The following is a 17,385-nucleotide window of genomic DNA, read 5'->3' as shown; positions in this document are numbered from 1 at the left end:
GTCCCCTGCTAAGCACCAGGATAAAATTGCCATGGCTGAGCTTTGAATCCTTTGGAGAGTCTTGTGTAATTTGTCTCATATATATTTAAACGATGTTATTCTTCTACACGATGAGGGGAACATCAAACATACTTGCCTATCTTCCTTGACTGCCAATCTTACTTTTTCCTGTATACTCTTTAGAACCAGAGAAGTGTTTGTATATTCCCAAATGCACTGTTATCTCTTTCTTCCATGTCTTTGCTGCTTCAGTGATAGCTGCTTGGATTGCCCTTTTCTTTCTTGTTGCTTGGCAAACTTCCAGTTAATATCAGTGTAAACTGAGGTCTAGTGTCCCCCCAAACATTCTGATTACCCAGACTGTGGTAAATGTCCTTATTCTGTGGCAAGCATACTTAACACTATCAAATATTTTCATATCATATTGGAATTACTGCCTGTGCATCCCCCATAAGACTGAAGGGGGCATGCCCTTGAACACAAGTAGTATCACTTATTTTGAATCTGGAATGCTTAACAAATATGGAAACAGATCAGAAGCTCAGTGAAGTTTTGACCTGAACTAACCTGCATACAGGCAGTTTCTTTTCTTGCTCAAATAATAAAAAAGTCCACTTTTTTTTTTTTTTCCAGATATCTGGAGCAACTCCCAGACTTCATTAGTCTCTTGAGCATCAGCTCAACCTTGCCCAGGGAAAAGTTCATCATATCCTTTGAATACAGACAGGAAAGGAACCTCAAGGATCAAGTTCCATGCCTTTTATTATTTGGATTTGGAAGTCATTTTGACACAGTGTATAAGATCCTGGATTTGTGAGAGAGTTCCTGTGTTCAAGATCTAACATCACCAGAATTTATCAAGTACAATGCCTGGCCCATAGTAAGTATTTTTTTTTTTTTTAATGTTTGCTCTATTGAAGTAACAGAACTAGAGCTTATATTTGGCAAATTTCTTACCAACTCTGAGCTTTTTTGTCATTTGTGTATGACCCAAATAATATCACAAGGTCAAAATAAATTTGTCAATCACTAAAGTCCCTAACGTGTCTTGAAGGATTCCTGAGAGTTCTGTGTGGGGCATCCCATATGCTTGGGAATCCTTTTCTCTTTCTTCAGCTTCCTTCTTAAGCTTCTGTGCAGTCACCTTTTAAAAACGTTATTACAACCCTCATTTAATGCATGAACACAATCTAGAGAATCCGTTGCATCCCTGCACATTTTTCCAGCCAGTGACAGAGTTGATATGCATAAATAAATTTTACTGATGCGGTGAGGAATAGACGCACTGAAAAACATGAAAGCTTATGTTCTGACACAGACAAGCTTTCCTCTTGGTGAAGCATTGGAAATGAAGTTCAGAACTACATTTTCATCCTTTCTAATCCATTATCAGTAATCACATACCATACTCTTTACAGGTTTCATTCCTATACATTTCAGAATGTAGCTTCTAGTATCCTCAATTAATCCTCTTATCTTCTCAAAATCAATTTAAAGACTTTTTCCAGATATAGTCATAAATAAATACCTTGGCCTTGTGGACCACATCTATTAGTGCCATAATTCTGGTGTTCAGATGAACTTCTTTTGTTCGATTCTACATTAGTCTGATTTATTTCTGTTTGGGTGTGCAGTACCCAATACTGCAGTACTATGTTGGATAAAATGGGAGTGACTTTCTGGAAATTAATAATTAAGTAGGTGAGACATACCTAGAGAAATATTTAATACTCTGTGATGAAGGTATAATTAGTTTGGAAGGTGATATGGGTAGGGAACACTTGAGCGAGCTCGTATAGGGAAGAGGAAAAACTTCAGCAGAATTCCGTGGGCTGGAGAGTTGAGAGCATATTCAGAGAATGACAAGTAGACAGATATCACTGAATTTATGGGAAGGGGGTTGGGGAGAGAGAGTAGTGTGGTAAGGGATGATGTTAGAAGGTCATTTGGGGCCACCCTAAATGTGGATAGTTTTGAATTTCAGAATTAGGAGTAAGAACCAGTTTGATTGTTTTAAGAAAGATTGAGTTATGAGCCAGGGACAGCAGTGACATTTTAGCAATGGTTGGCAGTTGCCAGGAAGCCTTTATGTGAATTTTCCTTTCCCGTGGTCTCCGTAGATTGAGAGCTCAATAAGGAGCCTTGGGCAGTTTTCAAGGAAGCAATGACCCTATGCCTGACACCTTGGAGCCACAGTGGGTCTGAGGTGGTAAGAGTGAGGTGAATCAAACCCCAAGCCAGAGAAAATCAATGGCTGTCAGTGACTGCAGCCTCACAGCTGCAGTTTGCTCCAGTAGCTACTGCATTGATTTCAGCTCCAGCTTCTAATTGCTGCAACAGGCAAAATGAATGCTCCACTCTTGAGTGTTTAAGACTCTATAGATTTTCCAGGAGCTTGAGCTGGAGCTTTTTGCTTCCAGTCCTTCTGCATATTGCTCATTTGAGAATCCCATTAAGTCATGCCCTGCGTGAAGCTTCTCCATTTCATGCCTACTCTCTATCTTCCAGGGCACAGTGTGGTTTTCAAGGGCATTGGCTGTGGCTTTGATGTTCTTGTATGTCCCATAGGGCTAGATACATTCTCTCAGTGAATGATTCTTGATGAATGGAATTAAATGTCAATTTAAGTTGTGGTTATTAGTGAAGCATTATTGCTGTGACATTGAAATATATTTTTAATCAGGAAATAAAGTCACCCAGAACTCCACTTTTGTAATACAATATTTGTTTCTCCTTTTTTCAAATTATCTTCTAGTTTTTGGTCAATTTCATACCTGTCTTGATATGGTTGCAACCCATTCATTCGTTTATCTCACAAATCTTCACTGAGTACTTGTTAAGTATGAAGTACTGATGATCATATATATATATGGTGCATATATGATATGCATATATGATATCATATATATGATCATATATATATGATGCAATTAGTAGTGATTTACAATTTTGAGGGTTTTATCCTCTTGGCATTATATAAAAATATTTTGTGTATTATTTCATAACTTTTATAATAAACTATCAGGATATCACACTTGATACTTTTCTTTGCTTACAAGCCAGATGTAGTATTATGAAGAACTAGCGACAAGCACACTCAGATCACCCTGTAAGAAGGTTTGGATTCACAACCACCCCAGTCAATTCTAGACAGGTCAGGTGAAGACTGATGTGGTGAGTTTGGCCGTCAGTAGGCCCATGGCGGGTGGTGATGATGACTGACATTCATCTCTTAAAATTAGCAGTGCATAATAGAGAAAACAGTTTTTGCTCTCAGAAAATGCTCACTACCAAAGATTTGCACAAAAGCTAAATTCAGACTTTCATGATTACTGTCCATATTTTTGAGATTATTGTAACTTAAGAAATTAGATCACAGAGGATTTTAACTCTGTGGGCATGACAGCAAACTCAACTCTTCATCCTACTCACCCTTCCCCAGACAATCACTATCATTGAATAAAGATATTTCTACCTAAGTGGGTGCCCTTCTTCCCAGGTGAGGGTGTCTGCGTTACTCTAAACAAGCAGAGCAGGATAAAATTGGAGAATGCTAACTTGCACCATTGCTAGTAATCTCTGCCCTTGGATACTGGCAATTCAGATGAGCTTCTGCGGAAGAAACATCCGGTACCACTTACCTGAAGCTCAGCTATCTTTTCTTCATGAAAGGGCTAACATTTCTCCTTGCTTGGTATGTAGCCCACATGATCATAGACAGACATGATTAAAGAATATGACTATGCCCTGGGTAGTCGTATTCTCAGTAATTGTCACGGATTGGCTTTCCTAACCAAAAAGGGTAGTAAGAGCGTTTTCATATCCAAAGAGTTCAGGTACTGACCAGAGCACAGATAGTGTACGGGACAGGGACAGCGAGGTACAGACTCAGAAGCAGAAAGAGGAACAGGAAGATGTAGCATCACTCAGCAATCCTATATGAAACAGTAAAAAGTAGTCAGGCAATTTTACTGATGATGTATTGGAGAAAAGGATAACTTTGCATAGTAAAATTTCAATAGCCCAACAAATTAAAATTAGGCATCATTTAAATTTTCAAGTATATAATTAGTATATTGGATATAATTTTATAAAACATACCTTGGGTTGCCCAGATATTTTCATATGAGCCCCTAAAGGTTTATGCGTCTGTGTTTAAATCTTTGAATTAAGCATGCTTATTAGATTCCTAGTGATGAAGAACTTGGACTAAACCCAGTGAATGTCCATTTTTGTTGCACTACATAGTAAACTGTATATATTCTCACCCCAGGGGGTGTATGTAATTTCATTTTCACTATTTTACTAGTTATATGCTTTTTTAGGTTACAAGTTCCCTCTGGGTATCATTATAGCTAGATTGCTAGCTGGCCAGCAATAAATATAGATAGATGTATAAATCCTTAAGGCAAATGAACCTCATCTGACCATTAGACTCGATATACTAACAGTAAAAGTAACAGCAGATGAGAAGGTCCCATTGCAGAAAGCATGTTATCTTATTTTTTGCTCATCTTTTCAGAGTATTAAAAATATGTGTTTATCTAAGTCTTGCTGTTGTACATTTTCTTTCTTTCTCATAATATGGCATAACATCTTCTATTTGCAAAGATCATGAAGGTAGTGTCTTTTTGGCCAGTTTGAATGGCAGCTGAGTTCAGGTGTTTCAATGGCTACATATTGAAGGATGCTCAGCATGTTTAGATGCTTTAGACTATTTTCTTATGGTGAGAAAAATTAGTTTCAAATTTACTGGGTAAATTTGAAATTGGTTTTATTAACACTATGGCTTGTTTTTACAGACTTTTATATTAGTAATCAAGAGCATGATCATTTATGCAACATGCAATCAATCTCATCTGCTGAATACATTCTCCAGTGGTCACCGACAAGGGAATCATGATTATATTTTGAAGCAATATTCATTTTTTAAAAACAAGTTCTTTCTTTTTCCAATTATTATGGCTTTACTCTAAAATGAATGTGCTCTTTTAATATCTCTCTTTTCCATTTTTATTTTGGTTATTTTTATTTTTGCACGTATTACATCATTTTTCAAACCAGCAATTCAGTGAAAGAACATTTTTGATTTATTTGTGTTGATGAGGGACCTTTTCCTGACACTAATTTATTTACCTCTCGAAGTAAATAAAATTTGTGATTGCGGTTTCAAATTAAAGGGAGTGGATATGTGATGTGGCTATAGTCAATGGCTATGTGAACTTTGACAAAATGTGTTTCCAAATACATTTGTTTATGCCTGGTCATCTGCTTTAGATAGGGAGGCATGTTTAACAAGTGAAATTACTTACTACCTCCCTTGTGAACAATGTTTCCTAATATAACAGAAATCGTTAGACCTATGAATCAACTTATTTTTCTATGGGCAGAGTAGCAAGGCTGGTGGAAGACATACAAATGAAATCACATCATAACATCACCTTGTTTACCTAATATCCATGGTTATCGGTATGGTGGATTTGCATTAAGAGGCCCTGTTGGAATCTTAGATACAGCACTAGTGCCCTAGTTTGTACCATGTAATCTGGGCACCATGTTCCCATATGCTGTCAATTTATTCCAACTATGGAAAAGGATTCTCATGGTGCCTCTTGGGTAAAATCTCAAAATGTGACTCCTTGTACACTGAGAAGAAGCCAAGATTGGGCCAGCCACTTTTTTTTTTTTTTAACCAATATTTATTGGTTACCTATAATGTGCTTGGCCCTCCAGTCACATGCCTCTCTTACCTGCCTTGAGAGGGAAAATGGAAAAAAAAAAAAGTCTGTATGTGATTAAAAGGGTATGTTCTTATATGTGATAGGGAAAATGATTAGTTATATGGGTCTCTTTGAGAGGAGCAGCAAAGAGAGTGTGTATAACTCCCTAGGGTGTCTTATTTTCTACTAATATTACAACAAAGCAATTTGCTGATCTTGAGAAGACACAAAAAGTCCTTCCACTCTCTGATCTTGCTTATATTTATCTTATTTCATTTAATCTAAACTCATAATGGACATATTGTATAGTTTTTTCACAATTTGGAACTACTCTTCCTGGTCCATTATGTGGGCCTTCAGAAATTTATTTATAACTATATATATATATATATATAATAAAACTCCCCTTTGTCCAGAGTATATTGAATGAGGAGAGACTACCCAAATTCATCTAAGCCAATTGGCATAGGGACTCAAAGCTTCTAGTGCATCATTTGATATAATCCCTTAAACCTCTGGTGCATTCATGTTCCTCCATGCAGATTAAGTAGCAGAGAAAGCTGCAGAGAGAGATAAGAATGAAGCAGCTCCTTTCTGAGCCCTAGCTGCACACCTGCCCATCGTTCAGTGAGGCATGCCTGTATCGTGATAGCTCTAACTAATACATCCCTTTAATGTCAGCTTAAGAGCTAGATCCTGTTTGAAAGCAGATCCCTGTAGGCATGCGATGTGGAGAGGGAAGGCAGTGTATGTCATTATTTGTAACATAGACTCATTCAATCTTAAAACTTGAGTGATCTTTGGAGAGCTAGTATAGCCTCATTTTGTTGGTGGAGATATTGAAGCCCTAGAGAAGAAACACATTTTGACCAGATAGACCTCTGAAACGCCATTAGTGGCAGAGTCAGAATTTGAATCTTAGTTTTACAAGTTCCCACATATGTGTCCTGTGAGTGCAATGTCTGACAATGATACTGTGATACTTGTATCTCTGCAAGCAGTTCCATGACAAGTGTCATGCTCCCAACTGCATACATGCATGTATTATGCCTTATGCAAATTTATTTTAACATTCTCCATCTTTTCTTTCTATGAAATGTGTGTTAACTAAAATCATCATTTCTATTTGTGTGGGTTGCTTATATCACTTTGCCTTCCTTTAACTTATTCTGTGGATGGGAGATTCATTATGTCCTCCACATCCTTGTATAACATGAGCTGCTTAATCTGTTTTTTTTTTTTAATTTCAAAATATTGTGGGGGTACAAATGATTTTGGTTACATGTATTGATTTTGTTATGCTTGAGTCAGGGTTATAAGTGTGCTCATCACCCAGATAGTGTTCATTGTACCCATTAGGTAGGTTTTTGCCCATCCCTTCCTCCTCCCTTCCCCCTGCTTGGTTTCCACTGAATTTTACTTCCCTCTGTACACATGTGTGCTTATCAGTTAGTTCTAATTCAATAGCAAGTACATGTGGTGTTTGTTTTTCCATTCTTCAGTTACTTCATTTAGGATAATGATCTCTAGTTCCATCCAAATTGTTGCAAAAGGCATTAATTCATCCTTTTTCATGGCTGAATAGTATTTGATAGTATACATATACCACATTTTGTTAATCCACTCATTAACTGATGGACACTTGGATTGATTCTACATCTTTGCAATTGTGAATCGTGCTGCAATAAACATTTGTGAGCACGAATCTTTTTGATAAAATGACTTCTTTTCTTTTGGGTAAATACCCAGTAGTGAGATTGTTGGATCTGGTTGTAGGTCTACTTTTAGTGTTTTGGGGAATCTCCATACTGCTTTCCATAGAGGTTATACTAATTTGCAGTCCCACCAACAGTGTATAAGCATTCTTTTCTCTCTGCATCCATCCCAGCATCTATTGTTTGGACTATTATTGGACTTTTTAATAAAAGCCATTCTAACTGGAGTAAGGTGATACCTCATTGTGGTTTTAATTTTCATTTCCCTAATAATTAGTGATGTTGAGCATTTTTCATATGTTTATTGGCCATTTGTCTATCTTCTTTTGAAAAGCTTCTGTTCATGTCTTTTGCCCACTTTTTAATGGTGTCGTTTGTTTTTCTTTGCTGTTAATCATTTGGTTTGCTCTAAGCTCAGCAGGGCCTTCACGATTGTTCAGCAATCTATCTCTTATCCATGTGAAGAAATTTTTATTCTTCTTCAAAGTCCATAACATAACCCCTTTCTCTGTGGTTGCAATCTTACTGCTTTCTTCACACAAATGAACTGAAGCCTCTAAGGGATAAATTTCGCCTACTTCTCTCACACTTAAATATTAAAAATGTCTTCCATTCTCTCTTGATTCAGAATAACCTGGTCATGTTGCACTGAGCAGCCCCTTCTGTGACCTTCATCCTTTCCACCATCACTGGTTGCTATTTCTACAAAGAGAAATGGTTAAGATCCCTCATTCTATGAAAACTTGCTTTCAGTTTCCCCGTAAGTCGTACTGTTAAATCGACATCCTTTCTCCACTGACATTTCTAGATTTACTGCTCTTCTATCGCTCCTGTGCAATCATTTCTTAAGTGCTTCTGCTTGGTGCTAGCCCCAACTGATATGTTCAATCATCTCCTAAATTTCCCCCAGAATTTTCTGATTGCTGAATCCAGCAGCCTTTTAAATTACAATTCCTTTTTAAAGTCTCTGAAGCTTTTGAAATTATTGACCACTCTTTTTTTCTTTCCTCCAATAGCTTAGCAAGCTGGTCCTTTCTCCCACTCAAGTAAAAACCAGGTCCTAACCTGCTTAGCTTCTGAGATAAGATGAGATCGGGCATGTTCAGGGTGGTATGACTGTAGAAGCAACCTGGCCCTTTCTTGACAGTCTGATCATGGCTTCTCATGAGCTAGTCTTCTTAACTAGTATTCTGGTTTCTATCCATTAATTAAGTAAGTATTTGCAAGGTGACAACATTGGCCTTTTTCTCCCATCTGTCTGAATCAGGCTTGTAAAGGTTGAGTAAGGGCTTAGGGGTAGACTTCCTTATCTAAGCTCTTTTTATTATAATTACTTATTTTTGCTTTTTTTCCCATTCATCCATCCACCCATTCATCCATCTTTCTATCCTCAGTGTACTCAGAAGACCTACATTACCTTTTCACTTTAGGTGGTCTTCCCTGACCACATGTGGGGATATGGTTCTCCTACAAATGCCTGTAGCTTCAACAGTCTCTGTCTTTTTTTTTTTTTAAATCCACTTATAATGCCTTATGTTTTAAAAATCACATACATTTGCATTATTTACTCCAACTAGAATCTAAGTGCTTTTAGAGCAAAGACCATACATGTGTAGTCTCTTTTGGATCTCTCATAGTTCATAGTTAGAAATTGTGACCTTCCTTTCCCACATTGTATCGCTTTTCCTCAAATGAGGTCATACCATGGTAATGAGCTTATATTTACAGTCAATGAATTTCCAACCCTACATGATTTTATGTTCTTAAAAAATATTTTTTTCTCAATTGAGAAGAATTTTGTTAAAGATCAACACACTCTTAACTGCCATCCACACCTGTAGCCCCTAATATTGTATCTCAAAAGAGCCTGATGTGTCTACTTACTGGGGAGTTCCAAATAACAGATTCAGAACATCACAAGAAGACAGCTCACACTGGGGTTCTGATGGTGCTGTCCAAGTGCAGGTACTGTGCTATAGATCTCTTCTAAAGAACTTGCTTGAATCTTTCAAATGTTGCCTTAGAGGAACATTCCCAAATTACATATTATAGATATTATGCTAAAAGGTTTTCACAGTCAAATACATTTTGCAAGCACTGTCCTAAATAAGATAAAAATATTACTTTACTGCAGTACATCTTAGAGCCAGCATTATGCTAATGTATACTGAATATACCAATGTGGGGAAAAGTATGCAGCATTTTCTAAAATTATTTGATCATGAGAAAGTATTTTTTTCTGAACTTCTTTCATCTCATGGACTAGAATTGAGAAAAATGCCTTTTGGGAAACACTGCATCAGGAATTCAATCCTGTACCATACTACAAGTCTTAACAGCTGGATAAGTTCTGTTATTTTGTTTGTGGATGAGGCTTTGCATGTCCAGAGAGAATATATTAATAGTTCACTTTCTAAGGATCATACAGCTAGTTGGCATCATAATTGTGGTTAGAATATCTGCTTTATTCTGTTGCTCATATTATTATGGCACCAAACATCCCTAAATACTTCCCCTCTTCCTGATTCTGTACGCAGTTCTGCTGCCCAGAGGTAGACTTAGTTTCAAGGTTCTCTCTTGACTCATGTTAAACTCTTACAGTCCTTTTGCCTGGGAGTTGTAGGTTATTTCTCCCTGTCAATAGTTTCAAATACATCAAAATATACTATTTTCCTTACTGCAAAAAATATACCTACAAAACTTAAGTTTCTGAACAGTACAATTCCCTGAAACAAGCTAAACCTTAGTAGCAGCCCTAGGTTACATATTTATTAGTGAATGATTGCTTTATATCAGTTGGTTAACTACTGGCTTTAAAATTTTTTCATAGACCAGGAGAATTTGCATATTTAAGAAAGACTCCAAGAACTTAAGTTAATAGGTACACTCCACAATAAAGTTAGCACATACACATTAGCTTTTACTATGTTTTGCTATCAATTTGAAGAATGTGGGTCTTGTATTTAAATCAGACTTAAGACCCTTTCCAGTGAGAAATCTTTATTATTCTTTTCTCATTTCTGTAGGAGGGAACATCCATGGAAAGGGATATTTGAAGAAATACTTGTCTTATATTTTAATTGTTTGTTAGTTTCAAAATATTAAGAAGGTACAAATGTTTTTGTTACTTAGGAACTTCTATAATGCTTAGGGTCAGGGCTTTTAGGGTGCCTATCACCTGAATAATGTTCATTGTACCTGATAGGTAGGTTTTTACCCCTCAACTCCTCCCACACTTCCTTTTTCTTGATTTCTTATGACTTTTACATCTCTTTGTGCCCACCAATTAGCTCCCAATTATTAGTGAGAACATGTGTTGTTTGTTTCTCCATTCCTGAGATCCTTTACTTATGATAATGGTCTGCAATTCCACCCAAGTTGCTGCAAAAGACATTATTTCTTTCCTTTTTATGGCTTTTACTCCACGGGGTGTGTGTGTGTGTGTGTGTGTGTGTGTGTGTGTGTGTGTGTGTATCACATTTTCTTAATCCACTCATGAATTGATGGACACTTAGGTCGATTCCACATTTTGCAATTGTGAATTGTGCTGAAATAAACAGTTGAGTGCAGGTGTCTTTTTCATAAAATGACTTCTTTTCCTTTGGGTAGATAGATATCCAATAGTGAGATTACTGGGTTGAATGGTAAGTCTACATCTATCTCTTTGAGGAATCTCCATACTGTTTTCTCTTTATCCCCCTCCCTCTGTAGAGTGACTTCTTGGGAAGGCAACATGGATGTTGGATTCCCTAATATTAATATTTTTGACATCTTTGAACTCCATGTACCCAGGTGCATTGGAGAGATGAGTTTCCAGTTTCTAGGAAGTAAATCCATGGAGCAGACTCTCCAATTGTGAAAGAGGCCTAACATTTTCCACCCTCTCTGACTGTGACTAGTAGATGAATCATGTCATGCTTCCTCCCATGAGGGAGAAAATGGGAAGCTCAGGCTGGCCTCAGGCCTCAGTTGTGTGCTGTGGAGCCCCAGACTTGAGGAGTTATTGGGCATCCATTAATACAAGTAATGTTTCATCTCCATTTATTCTCGGTGCCCTTTCTCTGCTGGTTGGATGCTGGCGGTCAGAAGGGTAATTTATTTGCCACCTGGACCTACCAAAGCAGTGTATATACACAGACAGATCTAGATATGACTGAATGGAGGGATACAATTGGCTGATGCAGATTTTATGAGGCTTGAAGCTTATTTATTTTGGGGGATCTTCTTTAAGAAAAAAAAAAACAAAATGAGAAATAACAGTAAACACAAATTTAGAATGAAGATATAAATTATAATGCATGAAAAAATTTAAAGTTAAGAACCATTATATTTATTGTTAATTAACTGCCTTACCTCTGTAATACTTTTTTCTTTCTTTATTTTGGCTAAATACTGTTTAATTCTTTTCCTGTGATAGTATTTTGTAATATTATCTATAGAGGGAATAAAAAGTTGTTTGGTTTTCTTTCTGTATCATAGTTAATTGGATTTTCAAAATTATTAACAAATAATAATTTTAGTAATGGTATCTAAATTTGGGGGATCATTTTGAAATTTGGGAAAACTTCTATCATATGTATTTCATCCATAAGTTATAAGATTTGGGAGAATTTTCTGTAGACTAGCTTTCAGCTCTGTGCATTTCAAACCTTGCCTCTATTCCATTACCCCATAACTCCAGTACCAGGTGATATAGGACAGGTTCCTATCAGCAAAATACTCTGCCCTATATACCCTTCTGTCAAGACATGGGGTCAGTTGGCACAGTTGCTAGTTGTAGTATCTCTGGAAGCCATTCCTGTGCAGGAATGGACAGTCATAACTTATGTATGTATGGAAGTGATTGCAAACTATATCAACACATTTCTTTAAAACCAAGCTAAATGTTTCCCAAATTTGATTTCCTATGCCATACCTGACAAGAGGTTTGACAGGAATAAAGTGGAAAGTCAGTGATCTTAAGTGCTGCTAAACCACATTTATTCTGCAAATTGTATGAAATCACATAACTGATAGAATACATTGTTTGAGCCTGAAGGGGTCTGTCCAAGTGAGAGACCGAGAAGATTAAACTTCACAGTAAATCCACTTCTGAGCAGAAAGGGTTGTTGCAGAAACCAGAAATCTTCAAGGGCAATATTGTAAATTAAGGAATGAGTCAGGTTTTAACTGAAGAAGAGCTATGTAACTATTTTTAATTCAGATGTTCTCTAATGATTTCCTACTGTAGAAACACAATATAAAATGGGAATTCTTTCCTGGAGCTTTAAACTGCTAAATAACAGCAATCACTATTTATTTACCACCTTTATGTGCCAGCACTTAACACATGTGATTTCTAATCTCACAAGAACCCTATAAAACTGGGAGAGCAAAACTTATGGCAGTAGGCCTCCCAGGTGTCATCTTTGCTCTCTAATGACTCCTGTTAGAAAGAAAAGATTCATGTAATAAAGCTTACACATTTATTTGAATTTAAAAGGTAAGTTGGGTTCTGAAAGCTAAGTAGGTAAATCAATTTCTAGAGATTAAACAGTGATTCAGACTGAGGCAAGCTCTCAGATGTGCTAAAATTGAACAGAAAGTAGAGTTAAGATGCAGTTCTGTTTTCTTTGGGGGTAAGCCAAATGCTAGCTGTGATGGATTTGTTGTGTGTGTGATTAAAATTGCATATGTTTGTGCTTTTCTGTACCTTTGCAGAAATGTGTAAGGACAATTAAAACTTTCCATTAGCCTGTCTTTCTGTCCTCTGTCCTTGTAAGAATAATATTCTTTTGTTGTTTTACTTTCCCCCCCCCCAGCTTCATTGAGGTTGACAAAAATTGTATATATTTAAGATGTACAATGTGGCATTTTGATATAAGTATTCCTTGTGTAATAATTCCACAGTCAAGCTAATTAACATATTTGTTACTTCATATATTAAAAGTAACCATTTTTTTGTGGTTATGGGGAGAACACTTAAGATCTACTTTATTAGTAAATTTCAAGTAAACAATACATTACTATTAACTATATTTGCCATGCTGTACTTTAGATCTCTAGAACTTACCTTATAACTGAGGATTTGTACCCTTTGATCAATATCTCTCCATTTCCACCATTTCCCCCATTCAATGGAAACCACCATTATACTCTGTTTCTCTAAGTTTAACCTTGTAAGAATGCTCATATAATTAATATCATGAAATATTTGTCTTTCAGTGTGTGGCTTATTTCATTTTGTATAATGTCCTCTGGGTTCACCCATGTTGTCACAAATGACAGAATTTTCTTCTTTTTCAGGCTGAGTAGTATTCCATTGTGTATATACAGTACAATTTCTTTGCCCTCTCAGCTGTTCATTGCTTAGGTTGTTTCCACATCTTGGCTATTATTAACAGTGCTGCAATGAACATGGGAGTGCATATTTTTATTCAAGATACTGATTTCATGTCTTTTGGGTATATACCCAGAAGTAGGATTGCTGGGTCATATGGTAGTTCTATTTGTAACTTTTTTGAGGAAACTTCAAACTGTTTTCTATAATGGCTGTACCAATTTACATCCTCACCAACAGTGTACAAGGATTTCCCTTTTCCCACACCTTCAGCAACACTTACTGTCTTTTGACTTTTTTATCACAATTATCCTCATAGGTGGAGCCTATAACGGATTGTAATTTTGATTTGTATTTCCCTGATGATTAGTGATATTGAGTACCTTTTCATATACCCTTTGTTCATTTCTATGTCTTCTTTGGAAAAATATCTGGTTTAGAGCATATTTACATCTCTTTTGTAATTCTACTTAATGGTGTCACTTTATTTTGAATCTAAAGCCAAGTGGAACAATATTTCTGCTCCTTCGTGTCCAAAGGAAATATGTATTTCAACTATACAAACTGTCCTCTGATTTACTTAATGACTTTGTTCATCATACAACAAAATCATAAGATAAGAATCAAAAGATAAGAAAGTCACCATCTGCTTCATTAATTATCATACCAGATAAGTGAAAGTATACTGATATCTTATTTTTCCAGTCAGGTGTTTCAGAAATAGATGATTCCATGAACCCAATTTTAAAATGAGTAGAAATCACCTTGAGTAAGCAAGACTTTTGAAATTTAAGTGGTTTTGATAAGAAGCTTTCTAGAGGCATCACCATTACCTTACATTAACAAACAACAGATGAAGAACCTTGACTAGTTTCCTTGACTGGAAGAATCATTATAAATATCAATTATGGTATCTTTGTGTTGCATGTGAATGCTCTGGTAGCTGATTGTGCTATTTTGGGACATGGAAAGACAGAAAAGTGATTACTAGACTTCTGCATATTTCTGTATTTTTTCCTCATTCTCAGCCAATATTTCTTGGGTCCCTAAAAGACTACTGAAGACTATACATGTTAAATGAATAAACTTGATGTCATAGGAAGCATTCACCTTACTATTGCTGTGAATGTGGGGTCATTATTTCCCAAAGATGTAAAGTGCATGGACTTTGTCATAGTTTGCCCCCATGCTGAGGAGCTGTTTGCAGATCTACAGACATATTCCAGTGATTAAGATTGCCAGACATTGGAGTCATTACTGGTTAGTACTTGAGGGATGCTAGAATTGTCTGTTTGAGAAATATTCCTAGCAGTTTCCTAATGTTCTTGCTCTTTTGTGACCCTGTGTTTCCCACATACTCTCCCCTCTGCTGGGAATGCTCTTCATCTGCAAATATATTGGAACCAAGCCCACTCATCCTTTAGGATTCAACTTCAATGTCACTCTACTGTGTGCAGCCTGCTCTGGCACTGCTCTCTCCTCCCAGGAATGGTTTCTTTTATAGTCTGTAAAACTTTTCTATTTTAAAACTTACCATAATGAATACTTTTCTTCTCCACTGAAGAGTGAGATACTCGAGGGAAGAAACCATGTTTTATTCATTTTCGAATCCCTGCCTGTTGGCATAATGCTTATCACACACAGACCCTCCATAAATAACCACTATTTATTGAAGTATAAATAATGGAAGTAATGAATATGTTAATTGGCTTGATTGTGGTAATCATTACACAGGAATACTTGTGTCAAATGAGCAATTCATTCATTCATTCATGCAACATACGTGACTTAAGGAATGTTACCGGAATAAAACTACATGGGAAGTTCTCTTAAGAATTGGAGTATCAGATTTAGGGGCTCTTATTTCTCATTAGAAAAGCTGAGATCTGCTTTAATCATGGGTCTCCTTTGGCTGCTTACCTTAAAAGCTAGCTTCATACCCACACAGCTGCCTGTGTCCATGGCAACTGAAATGCATGAATACAGGCTCTGAAATGTGATCTCTCTAGAAAGTCAAGGCCTCTATTAAAACTGTAGTTTACATCTGTATCTTCCTAGACAGGTATTATCACAGGCCCATATGTGTGGTTGTTCCATTAGTCAGTGGTGACTCTGCACATCATCATGTCTACCAAGGAGCTTCCCCTTTTAGAGCACAGTGAGCTGTTGATAGACCTTGTGTGATAGGATCCCAGGAGCACATCAATTCCTGAGAGGGCTATGAACAATGCAGGTGTAGCCTGTAGCATTTTCTTTATGTGTCAGGGGACATCACAATCTTTTTTGGCCCAGCTTATCAGAGACGGCAACTCCATCTGTGCTTTCTGTAGACTTCTGGAGGTAGGGACAGCATCGCATGTCCTGTGCTCCCCCTCCTATGGAGGGATGCAGAAATAAGAGTTGGAAAATGACACGAGATGAGAAAACACTGAATGGACACAAGTTGGGGGCATTTTTTAGATCTTCAGGTCTATATTGAAGAGCAGGTGAGTTTAATGTACCTGTGATTAGAGGATTTCATTTTAGATGGGAATCAGGAACTACAGAGAATTGTATAGATTTTGGAGCATTTATTACATCCTCATTATGGTTAATATGTACTCGTCTTCTTCTTGAGAAAGCTCAGTGATAAAATCTTTACAATGTGAAGAGGCTACGGTCTTGCATTAAGATGCAGTGAGGAAGTGGTAAATTGAGGAGAATGGTATGTTCTCCAGCCTTTCTTGCCGAGAGAAGGTAACTTGACTCGAGAACATGGTTGCAGCTTTAAAGGTGTAGTTTGCAGAGTCCATGAAGCCTTAAATCTTTAGTTTTTGCATCATGAGGTAAGTCCATGGGTCCTAAGAAAGGAGCTAGTATGAGTGGGGAAGCCTCAGGTGTCTGGAAGCCTCAGCCTTACATAGTGTCTATGAACTAGAAAAAAATTAATGTTTGAACATCCTGTTTATTGTACTAGTGCATCCTGACTGTTTGCTAGGGCTGCTGTAACAAGGTAATGCAGTTAGGTGGCTGAGAAAAACAGAAATTTGTCATCTCACAGTTCTGGAAAATAGAAGTTCAAAATCAAGGTGTCAGCAGGGCTATGTTTACCCTGAAACACTGGGAAAGAATCAGTTCCAGGTCTATCCTAGTTTCTGGTAGCTCATTTGCTTGTAACAGCATAACACCAATGTTCTCCTTGTCTGCATGTCTGTCTTATCACCTGGTGCTCTTTTTATAAGGATGTTGGTCATATTGGATTAGGAGTTGCATGGACTAATGTATGTATGCTTCCAAAATTCATATGTTGTGATCCTAATCCTCAATGAGATGATATCAAGAAGTGAAGCATTTGGGAAGTGATTGGATCATCACAGTAGAACCTTCATGCATGAGATTAGTGTCCTTATAAGAAGAGACAGGAGATCTTGCTCTCTGTCTTTCTGCTCCACTTTGTGAGGATATAATGAGCTGGGGTAGGTAAGAGGAGGGAAGCTTCTAGGAGGCTTAGACAGCACCCAGGCCCTTTTTTCCCCAACTTATGGTAAGCTAGTAGCTTTGGCACTTAACTTTTGCCTTTACTTCTTTTATTTTTTCCCCTAAATTCCATTTTAAATAGCCAATCCATGCAATCAAAGAATATCCAGTAATG

The sequence above is a fragment of the Microcebus murinus genome, chromosome 3 (genome assembly GCF_040939455.1).
Source record: "Microcebus murinus isolate Inina chromosome 3, M.murinus_Inina_mat1.0, whole genome shotgun sequence".
Taxonomy (NCBI): Eukaryota; Metazoa; Chordata; class Mammalia; order Primates; family Cheirogaleidae; genus Microcebus; species Microcebus murinus.
This window is presented reverse-complemented; position numbering follows the sequence as displayed.